Source organism: Myodes glareolus, chromosome 4 (assembly GCF_982192425.1).
Source record: "Myodes glareolus chromosome 4, mMyoGla1.1, whole genome shotgun sequence".
Taxonomy (NCBI): Eukaryota; Metazoa; Chordata; class Mammalia; order Rodentia; family Cricetidae; genus Myodes; species Myodes glareolus.
Genome location: NC_142029.1, coordinates 35,109,835 through 35,127,155, shown reverse-complemented (window position 1 = coordinate 35,127,155; position 17,321 = coordinate 35,109,835). Strand labels below are relative to the sequence as shown.

The following is a 17,321-nucleotide window of genomic DNA, read 5'->3' as shown; positions in this document are numbered from 1 at the left end:
ACAAGTCAGCAAGATTAAAACAAAGGCACTTCAGTTTACTGTGCCCTTTGAACCATTAAACAAATTCTTTATGCATATGGTGCTTTTGCAAAGCAAATACATTTAATCAGTTAAGTCACAGAAAGAATTGAAGTGATGATGTGAACATTAAGAGGGTGTCGCCATCAAAGCATTATGAAAGCCAAGGTCTTAGTTGTTCTTAGTGGCTCTGATTGATTAAGTCATGAATTTCAGTAGTCATTTGTCATATATTGGGATTACAAGAAATTAGGAAAACATTAACATTTTTCAACAATATTATTAAAATGTGAAAACACTAGAAGAATAGCTTAAGATGAGAAATAAAACAAAAAACTTGTTAAAGGATCTGTCCATACAAAGATTTTAGACATGAAATTTCTACCCAAAAATCCTTAATGTTTGTATGTTGTAAAGGAAGGAACACGATCCTGGCAAGCTCTATCTAATCTAATCTTTTTCTTGAAATTTTCAGAATTCTCTAACATTACTCCTCTAAAAGATAGGTCTATGAGAAATATGGATACAAACCTAGAGTTATATCAATTATTGCTAAGTTAGAGAATTATTTTCTTTTAAACTAAATACATTCATTCAGATTTTAATATATGCATATGTGTATAGATATGTGTGTGTGTCTTTCTGTGTTTCTCATACACTTGAAAGAAATGTCAGTGCAATTAATAGCATTTTAAAACCTTTTATTTATTCTTTGTGTCTGTCACATCATGCATCTTGATCTCATTCATCTTCCTGTCCCTTTGTATCTGTCCTCTGTCTTTGTAACCTCTCCCTACACCTCCCAAAAGTAATAAAATTAAAGAGAAGAGAAAAATGAAAACTCTCATCATAGAAGCTGTAGTGGGACACAGTGAGTCGCACCATACACCTTTTAGTCCATGTAGCTTTACTTTCCAGTGTTCATTGGAAAGACTCATTAGTGTGGTTCAAGGTCTCTGGTTTCTGCTACACCGTTGATATTGGGGTGTTACGATTCCTCCAGGATATCTACTGGTGCCCTGAGTCATGGAGATCCTGCAGCTTTGGATCTGCAGGACCTGCCCCTTCACATGCTCCAGCAGATCATAGATGGGGTGGATGTTGGGAGACTCAACTCACAACCCTGGTTATAGGCCTAGATCATTGCAGGGTTGGTTAACCCCCCACGGCCCTCCCCCTGTCCTCACCACTTGTGTGGGCTCTCTTGCAGTGTCCCAGCTAGTTCACCCCATGCAGCAAGGAGCAAGGAGATGGGGGTTCTCCTGTTTTGATACCCTCAGGGCTGGCTCACCAACATCTACACCGCCAGGGCCAGCTCTATTGTGTTGCCCAGGTCAGGTGCAGGGCCTGCTGCCCCTAGCATAGCAGCTGGTGAGGGACAGGAACAGCTCTCTCACTCTTGTGATCTTAGAGCCTGCCCTCCCATCTGCAATAGGTGGCAAGGTCCCAGGAAGAGGAGGGAGAATGTCGGGGGTGGCGGTTTTTTTCCCCTATGGCAGCTGTAGAGCAGAACTGACCCTATCTCTCATGCTCAGTTCCTCCAGGGGGCTCGCCTGCATCCCTGTCAACAGTGTCAGCTCCACTGTACTGCCAAGACAAGGTTCAGGGCCCGTTTTCCTAAGTAAGGCAGCTAGTGAGGCATTGGGTCGGCTCCCCTGCTTGCGACAGGGGGTTAGGAGATAAGGAGGGAGGACATCTTTCCCTCACCCACACTACACATGACAGACAAGGAACACAGAACCCACTCTCCCATTCTCACACCTTCAGGGCCAGCTGACCCAAGTTCTCTCAAATAGGGTCAGCTCTATTGGGCTGCCAAGGCGAGAAGAGAGCACCTGCTCTCCCGAGTGCTGCAGTGAGTGAGAAGCAGAGTCAGCTCTCCCGAGTGTTGCAGCCAGGGAGGGACAGGGACAACTCTCTGTGTTGTCCTATGCTCTTGGCCTTTGCTGGTGGTATCAGGAGACATGGACAGCAACACAGACCACAACTTCAGTAGGGCCACAGTCCCAGACATGCGCCCTGGCAGCAGCCCAGACCCAGACATTACCATGACCCCTTGTAGTAAATGAGCCACCTGCCTCAGCCCACTCCTCACCACTTTCACCTCTTTAGATCTGCCTCTGTCCACAGGACGTGAACGATTCTGTCTCTCTCCCATACCACACCATACATTTGCTCACCATAATAGTGCCTGATTGTCTGGAACAGTAAAGGAGGGCCGTGCTTTCTCCTTGTTGCCTGGGCATGCATGTGGTTCTCCTTGTCCCTCTCAGTCATAATGATAGTATTTTCAAATGACATGTTTTACAGAGTGCTAAAGTTTGAAGCTCCTGTTTTACTTACACAATAATAATCATCATAATGATACTGATAATGATAACAAGCTTTAAGCTTTTCTTGGCTTTTCCTATGAAAGTTATGTTCAACACAAGTTTATGCTCCTAAGATCACAATCTATTACTTTGTGTTTAATTGTAGTACTAATAAATATTGACTGCTAAAACATTTAAATATCTTCAGCGCCAAATATTATTGGCTTTCTTTTCTGTAGACAATCTCTGAATGTCATTTATTCATCCACAGATCCAAACACAGTGCAAGAGTTGAACATACATTGTATTTCAAATGGCCATTTTCTTTAACAGTATGATAAGTAAAATCACATCGCTCATCATGAGTACAAAAGCAGATGATCTGTGTTCAGATCTGAGAACTGAAGAAAATTGCTAGAATCTTCTGTATAACACAAGCAAGGTCACAAGAACTGATTTATTTTGGAAACTTGAGGACAATCATTTTATCAATAAAAATATACTTCATCTCACAGCTTGCGTGCTGTTGTTCTGCTGAGATATAACTGGTGGTGTGTCTCTGTTAGTGTGTATAAAGTAAATCTCAATAATGTTGAAATAGTCAACCATCCTTCATTAAACCACTATGGAGAGGCTACTATTTAGAGTGTTCTTGGTATTAGAATCATCATCTATCAAAAATTTATCATCACTGACCTTGAGGAGTCAGCAGCATCATAAGGAGGGCAGAGATACAATAGTTAGAGTAAAACCCAGCAGGATGTCACATCTGAGATAGAGAGCTGAGACATATGAACACACACACACACACACACACACACACACACAAATTAAGTGGATGAGAATAAAATATTAATGCCAGAGATTGTGCCTGAAGAAAGTGAATGACAGGGGAAGCAAGAGAAAACTCAAAAGTTGCTATGGAAGTTTGGACACAAGCCGTAATTCTGCTACCTACAATTGTTTATATCATACAATAACAAGAAAATATGTTTTCCCCTCTCCACTCCTGGTATCAAACTGCACTGTTGTTTAAACTTAGCAAGCACCTTTCACCTATTTGTGCACCTTCATAATGTGTGGGACACTGCTAGGTTGCTTGCAAGTTCACCTATTTAAAACCACACAAGGGAAACCAGTTCATGCTGCTCTTGTACAACAGTTTCTGGAGAAAAACAAAGAATCGCTACTCACCCCAGACAGGAAACCCATGACAGGACAAAGTAAGGATACAATCAAAGACAAACTAGGCGAACAGACTTGCTTCATTGGGATTACTTACAGGACTGAGGGTGAGGGGTTACTTATGGGCTCAGACACAGCAGCTGCACCAACACCTTGTCCCTGCATAGGTAGCAGCTGATGAAAACTGGAAATCTGGAGTACAATGCACAACCTGTAGGCAATACAATGCTCTGGAGAATATCCTTTGAAATGGAATGAACAGTTGGTCTGAGCGTCTTCCAGGAATCTCAGTAGGTCTCTACTTCTGTCAGACTGCATTAGTTGAGCTGTTTCCTCCAGGCAGCCTAGCTGGTCTGAGAGTTTCTTTCAACAGTTTATACAGTTTGTATATGCTTGAGGAGAGGGAGACTTAGAGTATCTGCTCAGTTTCAGGGACTTCCTGGAGCCTTCCAAGTGTTTGTTTCCTGAACTTAATGGCCTTGCTTCCAGAATGAAATGATTTATTTACCTCTTTGGAGTACCCTATTGTTTCACCTCCTTTCTAACACCCTACGTCTTTTTTTTAAAATTTTTTTGTTTTTTTTTTATTTTTTCCATTCAAAAATTTACAGTTCCTCCCCTCCTCCCATTTCCCTCCTGCTCCCCCACTCATCCTCCTCCCTCCCCCTCCCTCCTTAAGAGAGGGCAAGGAACCCTGCCTTGTGGGAAGTCCAAGGTCCTCCCCCCTGCATCCAGAACTAGGAAATTTGCATACAAATAGATTAGGGTCCCAAAAAGACAGTAGAAATAAGTCCCAGTGCATTTATCAATAGCTTCTCAGTCAGCCCCCATTTTCAGCCACATTCAAAGAGTCTGATTTGATCACATGCTCATTCAGTTCTGGTCCAGCTGGATTTGCTGAACTCCCATTAGAACAGGCACACTGTCTCAGTGGGTGGACCAACTCCTCGCAGTCCATCCTATGCCTTAACAAGTGTCCATCAAAGATGAGAACAAAAGGGTTAGCCTTGGATAAATTTCTACGTAAATAGTTGCAAAGTAACCATTGACTTTAAAAGATGATGATGATTTTTCAGATTGGATATGACAAAAATACTTTGAGTTTGTTTACAAAAGTATTTTCATATTACAATACACTCTATTTGAATAATAGCGAGCATATATCCTGGAAATCTTGATTATTTAATAAAATTTGAAAATGTTCAACATACAATGGTTAATCTATGTCTCCATTTTTAAATTTCAAATTCATTCGTTGTTTCTGAGCCATGGCCAGCACAACTGTACACATCACAGGGTCATGGAAAGGAGGATATAGGTAGACAGAAACACAAGACTCTGATGTAGGTGGAAGTTTCTTTTCCACCTAGTCCCAAAGCCATTCAGTCCAAAGAAACACACAGTGGCTTATATCAATTATAAACTGTTTGTCCTATTACCTCAGGCTTATTATTAATTAGCTCTTACAACTTAAATTAACCCATAATTCTTATCTGTATTTAGCCATGTGTCTTGGTACCTTTTCTCAGTGCAGCATTTTCATCTTGCTTCCTCTGTGTCTGGGTAGCGACTTCAAACTGAGTCTTTCCTCTTACCAGAATTCTCTTCATCTGGTTGCCCCCATCTGTACTTTCTGCCTGGCTACTGGACAATCAGCATTTTATTAAACCAACATGAGTAACATATCTTTACAGTATACAAAAGAATTGTCCTACAACACTCTGTGTTCACTGAAAGAATGAATATTTTTATTTTTCCCACTCTGTTTATATAATGTTTCTCTAGCTACTAGAGATCTCACTACAAGCAGAACTTGAACTAGCAGTCATTTTGGCCCTCTTCTCTGAGTTCTTTCTTATATACTTCCCTGCCGTGTGGACTTGTTTTTCTCTGGACAACATTCTGCCTGGCCCTTACCTTATGCCTGCATTTTTTCACAGTCATGGCTTGTACTATAGAAAGGACCTGTGACCATCTTGATCCCAACAGGTCTAAAATGGTAACACATTTCTAACACACACACACACACACACACACACACATATATACACATGCACACATATATATACATATATATATATTTCTACTTCACTCTCAATAATATAATATTCAAACTATTTATTTTGAAGTTCAAGGCTTTAGTAAGTGCATTTAACAACATCAAGAGACAATAAATGAGATTTTCTGGAGGTTCCTTTCAGAGTTTTCTTCAGCACTGTGATGCTGTTTCAGCACTCATGTGTCTCTGTCACTTAGTAAGCCCAGAGTATGACAGCAAAACAATTAGATATTAATTATATCTCTTTATTATTAAGTCTGATGCTTTTTAAGCTCAACGGAGTAACCTTTTAGGGTTTTTAAAAGAACAGCTTTTAAATGAAAGGCAATCATACGGAAAGACAAAATGTGGTTGAAAAACATTCATGGAATGATTCATAAAGCATTCTTTACCTAAAAATATAGACCAACTCCCACTTTATCTTCAACATTTCAGATTTACCAGAAAAAAATTGCTATCCAAACCACTGTGATAACAGCAATAATGGAGTCATTTTCTTCTAGAATAAAGAATGGATAGAGAAAAGAAAGAATGAAGACTCAAGAACAAGATAGAACAGAATAGTGAGTGGAAATGAAATTAAAAAATCAATAAGAAATTGACTTACAAAAACAAAGCATTAAAATATAAAATACCTCAGGGAAGAAAAAAATCAATGAAAGATAATAAAATGAAAAGAAAATGACTTGACTTTTAAAGTGAATTTAGATAAAGGTATCATGAGGAATATAATGTGTCAAGTTTCCCTGAAGATAAAACTAAATGATACAGCTTAAATTAAAGACGGTAAGCAAAATAACATAAAGGATAAACAGGAACACAGACCCAAATGTCTCAAAAATGTTTAAAACATAAAGGATTTTACATGTCTAGCATGAGGATTCGATGGCTTCATCTTTCTATCAATAAAGTCCTCTCTTCTCACTTTCCCCTGCTAAACTAGATCTCATTTAGGAAACAGCTCCCTTTATACTGTGTGGAAGGATGATGGAGGTACAGAGACCTGGGGAAGACATACCGCATCATCCTCCTCCTCTCACTTCAAAAGATCAGAGAAAATCACAATGTTACATCCTCATAAATCTGTGATAAAGCCGTGCACATTCTTTCTTGTAAGATTTTTGCTAGACCTAAAGATAACTAAGACCTTTTTCTTTTCTACTTAAAAAAAAAAATCACCGTCAGTAGCATGGTGGGACCTCTGATGGATGTCTGAAGTCCTAGAAAATGTGTGTGTGTTTCCTGTATGTGTATACCTAAAAGTCAGTCATAGTACAAAGAAAAAAAGATTTATAAGGAAGACACAGTAGAAGAAAATGAAGGCGAAAGAGGAGGAAGAGAAGTAGAAATCCTACCAAAAATCTCAGCATCACACTCCTCTCCCGACCCCTCACTTTCATTATTAAATAAAGAATTTTCATCCTTTCATTTAATAAAGGATACTTTTAGCTTCTCTGTGGCTTATCCTAATTTCTACCACTTACACAGCTTCATTTGGAGATACTTAGTAAGTAAAATTAAGTGTTATATACAAAAACCCTGAAATTCATGACAATAACCCAATAATCATGTATATGTTGGACAAAGGGGAGATTTTTCCATCAGGGTGGAACAGATCAGGATGCTGTGAGGCTTTGTCATGCTGCAGAATGAAAGAATTGAAACATTATAAAGTGTGTGTCTCTAAAATTTTCTGTTCATTATTGGCAGAAGTTGGCTGCAGATAAGCAAAATCGTGAAAACTGAGACCATGACACCATGGAAATATGGTCATCACAGCAGATGCCCATGAAAACATTTTCTGGAGATTAGGGATAAAGCTCAAATGAATAAATTCATAGATTTTGTGAGGTTAAAGCTTTCTGTTTTCTCTGTTACATAAACCTTATTTAGTATATACTCATTAGATTTGGATGAATATACTTCAAAGTAGTAAGTCATATAGGAACAAAAGTGTGTTGTATTGGTAGGAACAAAGTAAGAAAGAGAAAGCAGAGGTAAGGGAACAAAGAAGAAAGGTAGCTAAGAAACCTTGACCTTTTCCCTCTAATAGTTTGTGCTCCTGAGAGACTGAAATAACTTTGTCTAATCTTCTTCCTGAGACTGAGAAAAATCCCACAAGTAGGCATTTAGGGCTTGATAGTGTTAATGTTTCATCTTTAAAAATACACTTTCATTTATAAAAGAATTATGTCATTTTCCCCTTCCCTTTCCTTTCTTCACCCCCACCAAATGCATCCCTCCAATGCTTCCCATGCCTCCACTCTCGAAATGACGGCCCCCTTTCCTTTGACTATTACTGTTCCGTGCATATGTATGCACGGATATTCCCAGGAGAGGTTAATTTCCCCTCTCCCAATGGTCATTAATGGGCTGTATTTCTTTGTCTACAAGTGGGATCTTATTAAATCTCTCTGCTTATAGCTTAGCACATCTATGGACTTTGTCATTGTTCTGGTCTTGCTTATAAAATCATTTCTAGGGGAGACTATGTGCTGTAGAGAAAAACTTCGCTAATGAGAGTTGATAGCTACTCTTTTCTGTGAGTCTAAAAATACAATTTAGAAATTTGTAAGGAATTATGATGGTCTAGCAAAGTGACAACCATACATTCTTTGCTAAGGTCCATGACCTCACTAACCGAGAAGTTGGCTAAGTTTCTAGTACCAGCACAGTTTCTGCCCAGTAGAGTGGGCATCGAGTCTATGTAGATAGCTGGTGGTTATCACCAATATGTAACTGCCGCTTGTATTTTTAAGGATATGCTGCCATGCTGGTCATTGTTGTGGGTTCATAGGTGTTGCATCCGGGTAAGACTGTTAATTGCCTGTCTTGGCAGCTTGCATAGAATTTTCTGGTACTATAGTAATTGAACAGCAGAGAGGAGGCTTTCAGGTTAGATCCAACTCAAAATATTTAGAGTTTCTTATGTTCGCTCCAAAATAATTACAGTTGTTTTATTTTGGTAAAAATATGACAAGTAGTTATAGTTTGAGGATGATTTCAAGATGAGAGGACTAGAGCTTTACTGTAATTGGAGACTTGACAAAGATACCAAGATACTATATTAAAATTCTAGTTTTTTCCTGTTTGAGTGAATTAAATGAAAAATTCATAAGGGAGGATTTAATGAGTCAGTGAAAAATCTAAATCCATCAGAATGTGACTCACTGCACACTACCAACAGCTCAATACCTGAATGAATACAGCAAAGAGTTGTTTCCTGCGCTCCAAATGTAGTGAAAGATAAGCCTGGGTCTTGCTGCCGTACAGGCCTAGCCACTGCTCCACTTTGCCTAGGGGAACATTGGTGCCTACTGGACCTGTCCATCCCATTGCAACAATTAAGGAAGATACACATGGTAGCAAATATAAAAACATTTTCGTTTACTTTTTTTGTTCTTTTAACATATAATTTTTCATTTTTATTTGTTTCAATATTCTAATGTGCCTATTTTTTTATGTTTTTTAAGTACTATTTAGTAATTTGAAATTGAATTCTGCTAATGTTTGTCTCTAAATGCATCAACTACTGTGTAAAGCCAGCCACCGGTCTTTCTTCCTTAAACCTGCTTATAGCAGGACTCCTTATATTTCCTTAAAATTTTCAACTGTAATTCCAGATTATTGCCACTTATAAAATATTTAATATAAGTTTGACTTCTTATCTATAATTGTAGTGTCAGTACATTTTATATAACATTATATGCTTTGTAAATAGTCTCTCTATATATTTTAAATGTGTGACATTATCCAGTTATTGAATTATTTGCAGTATTCAACTGCAGTTTATTCAATTTGTTTTTCATTGTCATTCTTGGTTTTGATATGTGCATTGATTTTCTGTTGCAAAATTCCTTTATTCCATCGGAGAATGCGATTCACAAACAAGTTAGCTTAAGGTTGATAGGACAGAAGATCCTTTATTCATAAAACTTTAAAATCTTATTTTGTATCTATTTGCCCTAAAGTCTTTCCATTTTGTCTCTATGAGGAAATTATTTTAGAAAAAGCTGTTACCTTTGCTCAATGAAAATAACAACTTTTTATTCCACGCCTTGCAATCATCCTTATCTCAAATTTTGTGACTCTGTTTTACTTGATGTGGGCATTACATTTAAAAATGTGTGTTTCAGACCTGGAGAGATAGCTCAGCGATTAAGAGCACTGGATACCCTTCCAGAGGACCCAGATTCAATTTCCAGCAGCCACGTGGCAGCTAACAACTGTCTTTAACCTCAGTTTCAGGGAGTCTGACACTCTCACACCAATGCATATAAAAGAAAAGTTAAATAAATTAATTTTTAAAGTGCAATTCTATTAATTTCTTGATGCAGAAATTTCTTCCATGGTACACATTTTTTTCAGGTAAGATCTCACTATGTAGCCCTGTTTATTTTAGACATGCTATCTAGAGCAGCTGGCTTCAAAGTCATAGAGATCCACCTGTCTCTGCCTCTTGAGTACTGGGATTAAAGGCATATGTTACCATGCCCAGTCTTAAACAGTATCTTTGTCTTTGTCTGTTCTTTTTCTACTAGCTTCTCTTGAAGAGTTACATCTCATTATATTCCAGAATTCTTATGCTTTTCTTTATTGTTTTGAGCCTAGATACAACCACCCCTTATTCATGTGTAGTTTAAATCATACTTCAATTCTTATGGCTTAGAGTTTCTATTGCTTGTCACAAAACACCATGGTCAAAGTATCTTGGGGGAGGAAACCCATACTCATATACATTAAGAAATAAGGATGTAGGGATTGACAGGAATTGGCATGGGCTCTGACCTCAAATTTGAGCATGAATTTTCAGTCCGGTGACAGAATGATCCTTAGGGGTTTAATTCAGTTTACAAGTGTCAAGTCATACTCCATCACTGATGGAAAAGTCAGGTCAGGAACTCAAGCAGAACCTGGGAGTGGGAACTGAAGCAGAGGCTGTGGAGAAAGGCTGCATAGGGACTTGCTTCTCAGGCCTTGCTTAGCCTGCTTTCTTAAGACCACCTACCCAGGGGTGACATTGACTGCTGTGAGCAGGGCCCACCCACAGGAATCATCAGTCAAGAAAATGCGTGACATATTTACCTGCTGACAAATTTTATGGATACATTGTCTGAATTGAGAATCCTCCTTCCCAAATGATGCTAGCTCGTGTCAAGCTGACATAAAACTAATCAATACAATTCATTGGACTATTTCATTTTAATCTATCTCCCTGTGGTGCTGTGACCATATCTCAGATGGTGTCTAGATTCCTCATTTTCTGGAATGGATCCCATAGCAATTCCATCTTTTAGACACTTCAGCAAAATGGTTCCCAATATTTTCATCTGTTTCTTAGAATATTTTCTAAATATGGTTCTTCTTTATTCTCCTGTTCGAGTTATTTTTACTTTGCTACTGCATCTTCCCCTTGTTCATTCAGTTTGAACTGGAAGACCAATCTCCAGATCTAGCATTTAACAACGAGTCCCAGTGGAGTGTTACACCACTTAAGTGCTGGCAGCCTTTCTCATCAGATTCAATTCAGAATAATGCCATTTATTAATGCAGGGTTTTCCAAATTATGAATTTATAAGGCATGTATTCTAAAATAGGACTAAAGTCATTTTTCTGTAAACTATATGGTTTTCTAATTTCATTCACCTTTAAAATATTAAATGCTATGTGAAAATGCTTGCAGCAAAGAAACAAAGAAAACATCAGAAAGGAGCATATTAGCCATTAGAAGGATTTCATGTCTGAGGAGGGCATATTGATAATTTTTCCCATAGTAAGATAGAGATCTATTATTTGAGCAGTATGGCAAACTCTTCTTACCTGATTCAGAGGATATATCTGTTGCTGAACTGAAAATCCATGTTCAAATTTGAGATCAGAACCCAAGTCAATTCTTGACAACCCCAAATACTTTTTCTCTTAATGTTTATGAGTATTTTGTTCATATTTCTTTATATTTAAGTGTACCATGCGAATGTAATGCTCTTGGAGGCCAGAAGAGGGCATTGGATTCCCTAGAACTGGACCTGTAGACAGTTGCAAGCTGCTACGAAGGTGATGGAAACTGAACCAGGGTCTTTCAGAAGAGCAATAAGGGCTCTTAACCAATAAGTCACTTTCCAGCCTCAACTCCTACTTTTCACAGGAGAGGTTTTTGTGTATTTTCAAAAAAATGTCTCTGAGAATTCAAATCCTCTTACAGGCACATATTGAACATGCTGGTATGGTCCTTGAGCCCCCCACACTGTTTCAATCATGCAAGTTGAGTGATGATGCTCTAATTCTCATGTGCCTTGTATAGATAGTTGTAAAGTGTGTGTGTTTGTGTGTGTGTGTGTGTGTGTGTGTGTGTGTGTGTGTACATGTGCATGCACACTTGCACTTACACATGCACACTTTGCTCTCACCCAGAGGACCTTCTCTCAATCTGTTGATTTTCTTACACTCATACTAGAATAACCCATTTCCTAATAGCATTTTTCAAACTACATGAACTTTGATATTTGTCTTAGAGTCTTACTCTAAAGGACACTAGGCTAAACAAAGGCAAAGAATAAGGCTATGAAAGTATTTTGTACATTTATATAGTAGGGGCAGCAGGCAGGGTGACAGCTGACCAGGTGCTAACAATAATAATTAAAAATGTGTCAAATCAAGGTTGAAGAATATAAGAGGAAAATATTAGCTCAATATATTCAGTATAAAATGACAAGTAGTTAAAACCACAATATATGTGAAGCTCAGCAAATAAAAGAAAAAAAACCAAATCACCATATATGTGAATCTCAGCAAATAAAAAAAACCAAATACCAAGATAAAAAATACTCCAATAAACATTGGAAAGAAGCAAAATCTAAGAGGAGATTGAGCAAGATTCATTGTGAAGAAGTCTAAGTAAGTCATTTAGCTAAAATATATCCAGAAAGGGAAATAAAATGTCACAAAAAGATAAAATGAGATGAACATTGCAGTTTTAGCATCTACTATGGTATTGTGCAAATGATCAACTACCTTAGGAAAAGCAGGATTTTGTGAGATGATGGTGTCCAATCTGGTTTTATGTCAACTTGACACAAGCTAGAGTCATTTGGAAGAGGGAAACTCAGTTGTCAAAAATGCTCCCACCTGATTAGCCTGTAAGAAAGCCTGTGTATATTTGTTAGTTTTGATGACTGATGTGAGAGTGTCCAGCTTATTGTGGTGGTCACATCCACAAAAAAAAATAAACCTCTGAAGAGCTAGCTTGTAAGCATTATTTCTCTATGGCTTGACTTCCCTCACGAAAGATTATGGTAAGGATTTATAACTTGAAATAGACTCTTTGCTCCCCAAGTTGCTTTTGGTCACAGTGTTTTGGGAGAGCAGTAGAAACCTAAATAAGACAGAAGATAGTACCAGTTCATGTGGTGTTGGTGTGACGGACATGACCTTGTGTTTGGGGAAGGATTGTGGAAGGACTTTGAAATTTTTGGCTACAAAAACCATTGACTGCTCAGAGCTTGGTGAGCGGTAGTGGGAACGTAGAAGATGACGCTGTGAGCAGTGCAAATGTTGGAGGCTGGGGAAGTGTGAGAGGAAAGCTCTGAGTCTTTAAAGACTCTGTTGGGACCACTGCTGTGGTACTTTGAATTAAGAACCATTACAGCAAAACCACTGCTTTTTTGGAACACTTATACTAGTCAGGGCTGAAGAATAAGCTATGATTAAGAAGAGACCAGCCTCAATGAGGTCGGATCTTCTGGGAAGTATTTCCTCTGCATCAGCACACAGAAGCTGTGGTGAGAAGGACCAAGGTTGTACTTTGTGCTGGTAGTTGAACTTGGTCATAGGTAAGAGCTTCTCAGGTGGTACTAGATTGGTGGGCAGCATGAAAGGGTCATGAAAGTAGCTGAGGCTTTGCACCATGAAAAAGCCGTGAGGGGCTACTGATGAAAGTGCACCCTCGTTTGAAATGGAAGCTTTGGGATTGAAAGGACAATGGATAGGAGTTGAAGGTCTGCCCCATGTGACAGGGTCAGACTAACAGAAGAGAGAGCAGGAGAGGCTATTGTTGAGGGGCAGCCCAGTTACAAGGATCAGAGCATTCTGGAGATGTAGTACAATGGGATGACCATTAGGGACAGCAGAAAATGGGAGTGAAGTTGACCTGAGACTGTTAGCAAAGCTGTCCGCATTATTAAATATAGAGGTGAAGAAACAAAGCCCTATGGAGCATAAAGGAGAGTGAGTGGGCTCAGCCATCATGAGCCTAACGTTTTGCTACCATTTCTTTGATTTACTTTGATTATTCCTGGTTGTTCTACCTTTAAGTAAGAAAGCATTCAACTTATTTCTTCATTTGAAACAGCCCACACTAGATCGATTTTTAAAAGAAACCTCAAAATTCCTTGAGAGACTTTGGAGTATTAAACTTGGAGTGTTTTAAGAGACTAAACTTCTAAAACTGCTCAATTTTAAAGAGTGTGGACTTTAAAAAGCTGACCTGTTTTACTGAGATACTGAAGATGAATGAGAAAGGAAGGTTGCTTTTTAACAGTGATATATTTGTGAGGTATTGGCCATGGATCAACTTGGCTGGCTAGTTTTATGTCAACATGACACATTCTAGAATCATTTTGTAAGAGGGACACAACTCAGAAAACACTTCTACCAGAATGCCCTTGGGCAAACGTATTGTGTGTTTTCTTGAATGATGATTGATTTGGAAGACCTAGCTCAATGTGGGCAATGCCACCCATGGACTGATTGTCCTGGGTGAACTAAGAAAGTGGGCTGAGAGAGCCATGAGGAACAAGCCAGTAAGCAGCACTCTCTGTATCTGCCTCTACCTCCAGGTTCCTCCCCTGTTTGAGTTCATGCCCTAATTTTTCTCAGGGAAGTTGTTGATTTGGAACAGTACAAAGAAGTAAACATTTCCTCAGCAAGTTACCTTTGGGTATGATAACCATAGAAACCTAAAATAGAGGGGGAGTGATAACTACAGTGGATTCAATAGCGATAAACCGGAACATGAAATGTTAATATAGATGTTCAGTTATTTCGATGCTGACAGGATTTGAAGGGCAGAAGAGACTAAAAGCTGTAGTTTTTAAAGGTGTACAGATTTATGTCTTTACAGTGGGATTGGATAAATAGTATTATTTTTTAGTTTTACCTATGATTTCATCATGACCTGATATATCACAACTCTATAGTTCGCTCAGCTAATTGGTAATGGAAAGAGCAAAGTTATACCTCAAAATTTTTTTAAAATATGCATGCAGGAGCTATACAAATTGCAAGTTAAAAGCTTTTTAAATTTTTAAATGACACATAAAATTGTATATATTTGCAGGCTCTTTATTTGAATTCATCAGATAGAAAACATTTACAAAGCAAGCTAGAGAAATGCTGATGGTAATTATAAAAATGTAAAATTGTAAGATGATTATAACTAGAAGCAGGGTCTTGCTTGAGATAGTACCTCATGATTTTCTGTATCTCCTTTGAAAGGAAAGTATGTAATCTATATTTAGCTATGTACTACTCAGAGTAAACATAAGAAAATGATAAAGAGTTTGATGTAAAGACTAGGCTTGATGGAAACTATGAGACTGGGAGTAAATAAATAGAGTTGAGGATATAACTCACTAGTAAAATTTGTCTGGAGTACACAAGACTCCAGGTTCAAGTCCCAGTACCATGGAAACAAAAGAAACAAAACACGCATGTTTTGGTAAGTATCTAGATTTTTTCTGGGGAAAAAAGAAGTTCAAGATGTATGATGGAACTATTATCTACTTATCAACACCCATGATGTCACTGATTCTTTTACAAAATACCCCATAAGGGAATGACAGTCATGTCCCTGTCTTAGTCTCTCCAGATAATAATTAATGAAGGAAAAAGTGTCCTACACAACATTTATTGGAAACCTGAGTGGCTTGTATATATTATTATAAATCACTATTTTTATTCTTACCTAATATATAAAAAGTCCTGGATTTAAAACACAGTACTACAAGAAAAGAAAGAGAAAATTATGATTAAATTAATTTTTTTTTTTTTTTTTTTTTTTTTTTTTTTTTTTTTTTTTTTTTTTTTTTTTTTTTTTTTTAGATACCAATGGAAGTACTTTATTGTATGGAAGAGTACATATAGTCAAAGGGTCATTTGGAACAGAAAGCACTGCCGTAATTATTAATCAAAAGAGATTAAAGAAAATATCACAATTCAACAAAATTACAGGAACTAATACACATGTTCAATAATACTTCTTAACAATAGTCTCAAAGAACAGTGAAAATACAAAGTTAGGCAATTAGAGACAAAACTAAGCAAAAACCAGCATCCATCAATTTTCTACCATCAAGAAACACATCTTACCATAGAGATAGTTTTAGATAGGGTAAAATGACTGAAAAGTGTATTCCAAAGAATCAATCATTTTTGAAAATGAATAAGTGTAATTATTCTAATATGTTATATATATTAAACTAAAAATAGTCAAAAGAATGAAACAAGGTCACTTCATACTCAGCAAATGAATAAAACACCAAAAAATATTATAAATCTAACATAGAATCACAAAACTCAGGTGCATCAAACTCCAGAAGAACTTGCAAACTTGTAATAGATGTAAAACAGCAGATTAACCACAAAATAGTAATACGGAGTGACTTAATTACAGCACTATTATCAATAGACTATACACCTAGACAAAAATTAAATAAATACTAGATATCAGATACTGTGTATCAAATGGACCTAACAGACATGTCTAGAACATTCCAGCCAAACACTAAAAGAGACAGACTCTTCTCAGTATTCTGTGACTCTTTCTCCAAAACTGATTATATACCAGGACACAAACCAATTCTCAACAAACAAGAGAAACTGAAATAGCATTCTGCATTTCATCTGATCACAATGGAATATTACCCACTGTTAAGCATAATTATTTAGAATACAATGAGAAATCTTGTTGGTTTAGGAAAATGGCAGTAGTAGATTGGGCAGGACTATTGGACTGTTTTACTGCCTTGACACTTCAACAATATCTCTCAATAGCGCAAGAGATAGTACAATCTGTGTATGTGTGTGTACCTGTTAGTGTGGGTGTTTGCATATATGTATACAAGTATGCCTGCATATGTACACATATATGTGTGAAGGCCAGAGGATGGAAATGAATATCTGTCCTGGATCACACTGAATGGATCTCTCAGTGAATCTGAAGCTCATCAGTTTACCTAGATTGCCTGTTTCCTCTGCATATGCTGGATTTTGGGGATCCAGTCTGTTTGGATGCTAGCCTTCCTGGACCTGGAGGGAGGGGGAGGGAGCTGGAGCTTCCCACAGGGCAGGAAACCCTGACTGCCCTGGGGGACGGAGGGGAAGGAGGGGGGGAGTGGGGGGAGTGGGAGGGTGTTGGGAGGGGGGGCGGAATTGGAAACTTTTATAATTTAATAAAATTTACTATAAAAAAAAAAAAAATATTTTTAGTAAATTGAAAGCATGTGTTTTTAAAACTGGATTAATTAACAAAATAGGCTACTAAAAGTATACATAGGGCTGCCATCTTGAATTCAGGCAAAAGAAGTAGTTTTAAAAGACTCCAGAAATATGGAATTGCAAGAGCAAGAATTTTGGTTAGAGGACGAGATTGAGATAATAATGGAAACTGATATAGATAAATGAATGGAAAATAATTGGCCAAGTAAATGGCTCAGTTAGTAAATTGCCAATCATAAACAGATGAGCATAAT

The 17,321-nt window shown here is 37.7% G+C and overlaps 1 protein-coding gene across 1 annotated transcript in view; it reads left to right on the top strand.

The window, feature by feature from the left end:
• Window positions 1-17,321, top strand: part of LOC125393680 (orexin receptor type 2) — an 83,983-nt gene that overhangs the window by 23,753 nt on the left and 42,909 nt on the right. The gene's annotated exons all lie outside the window — the stretch shown is intronic.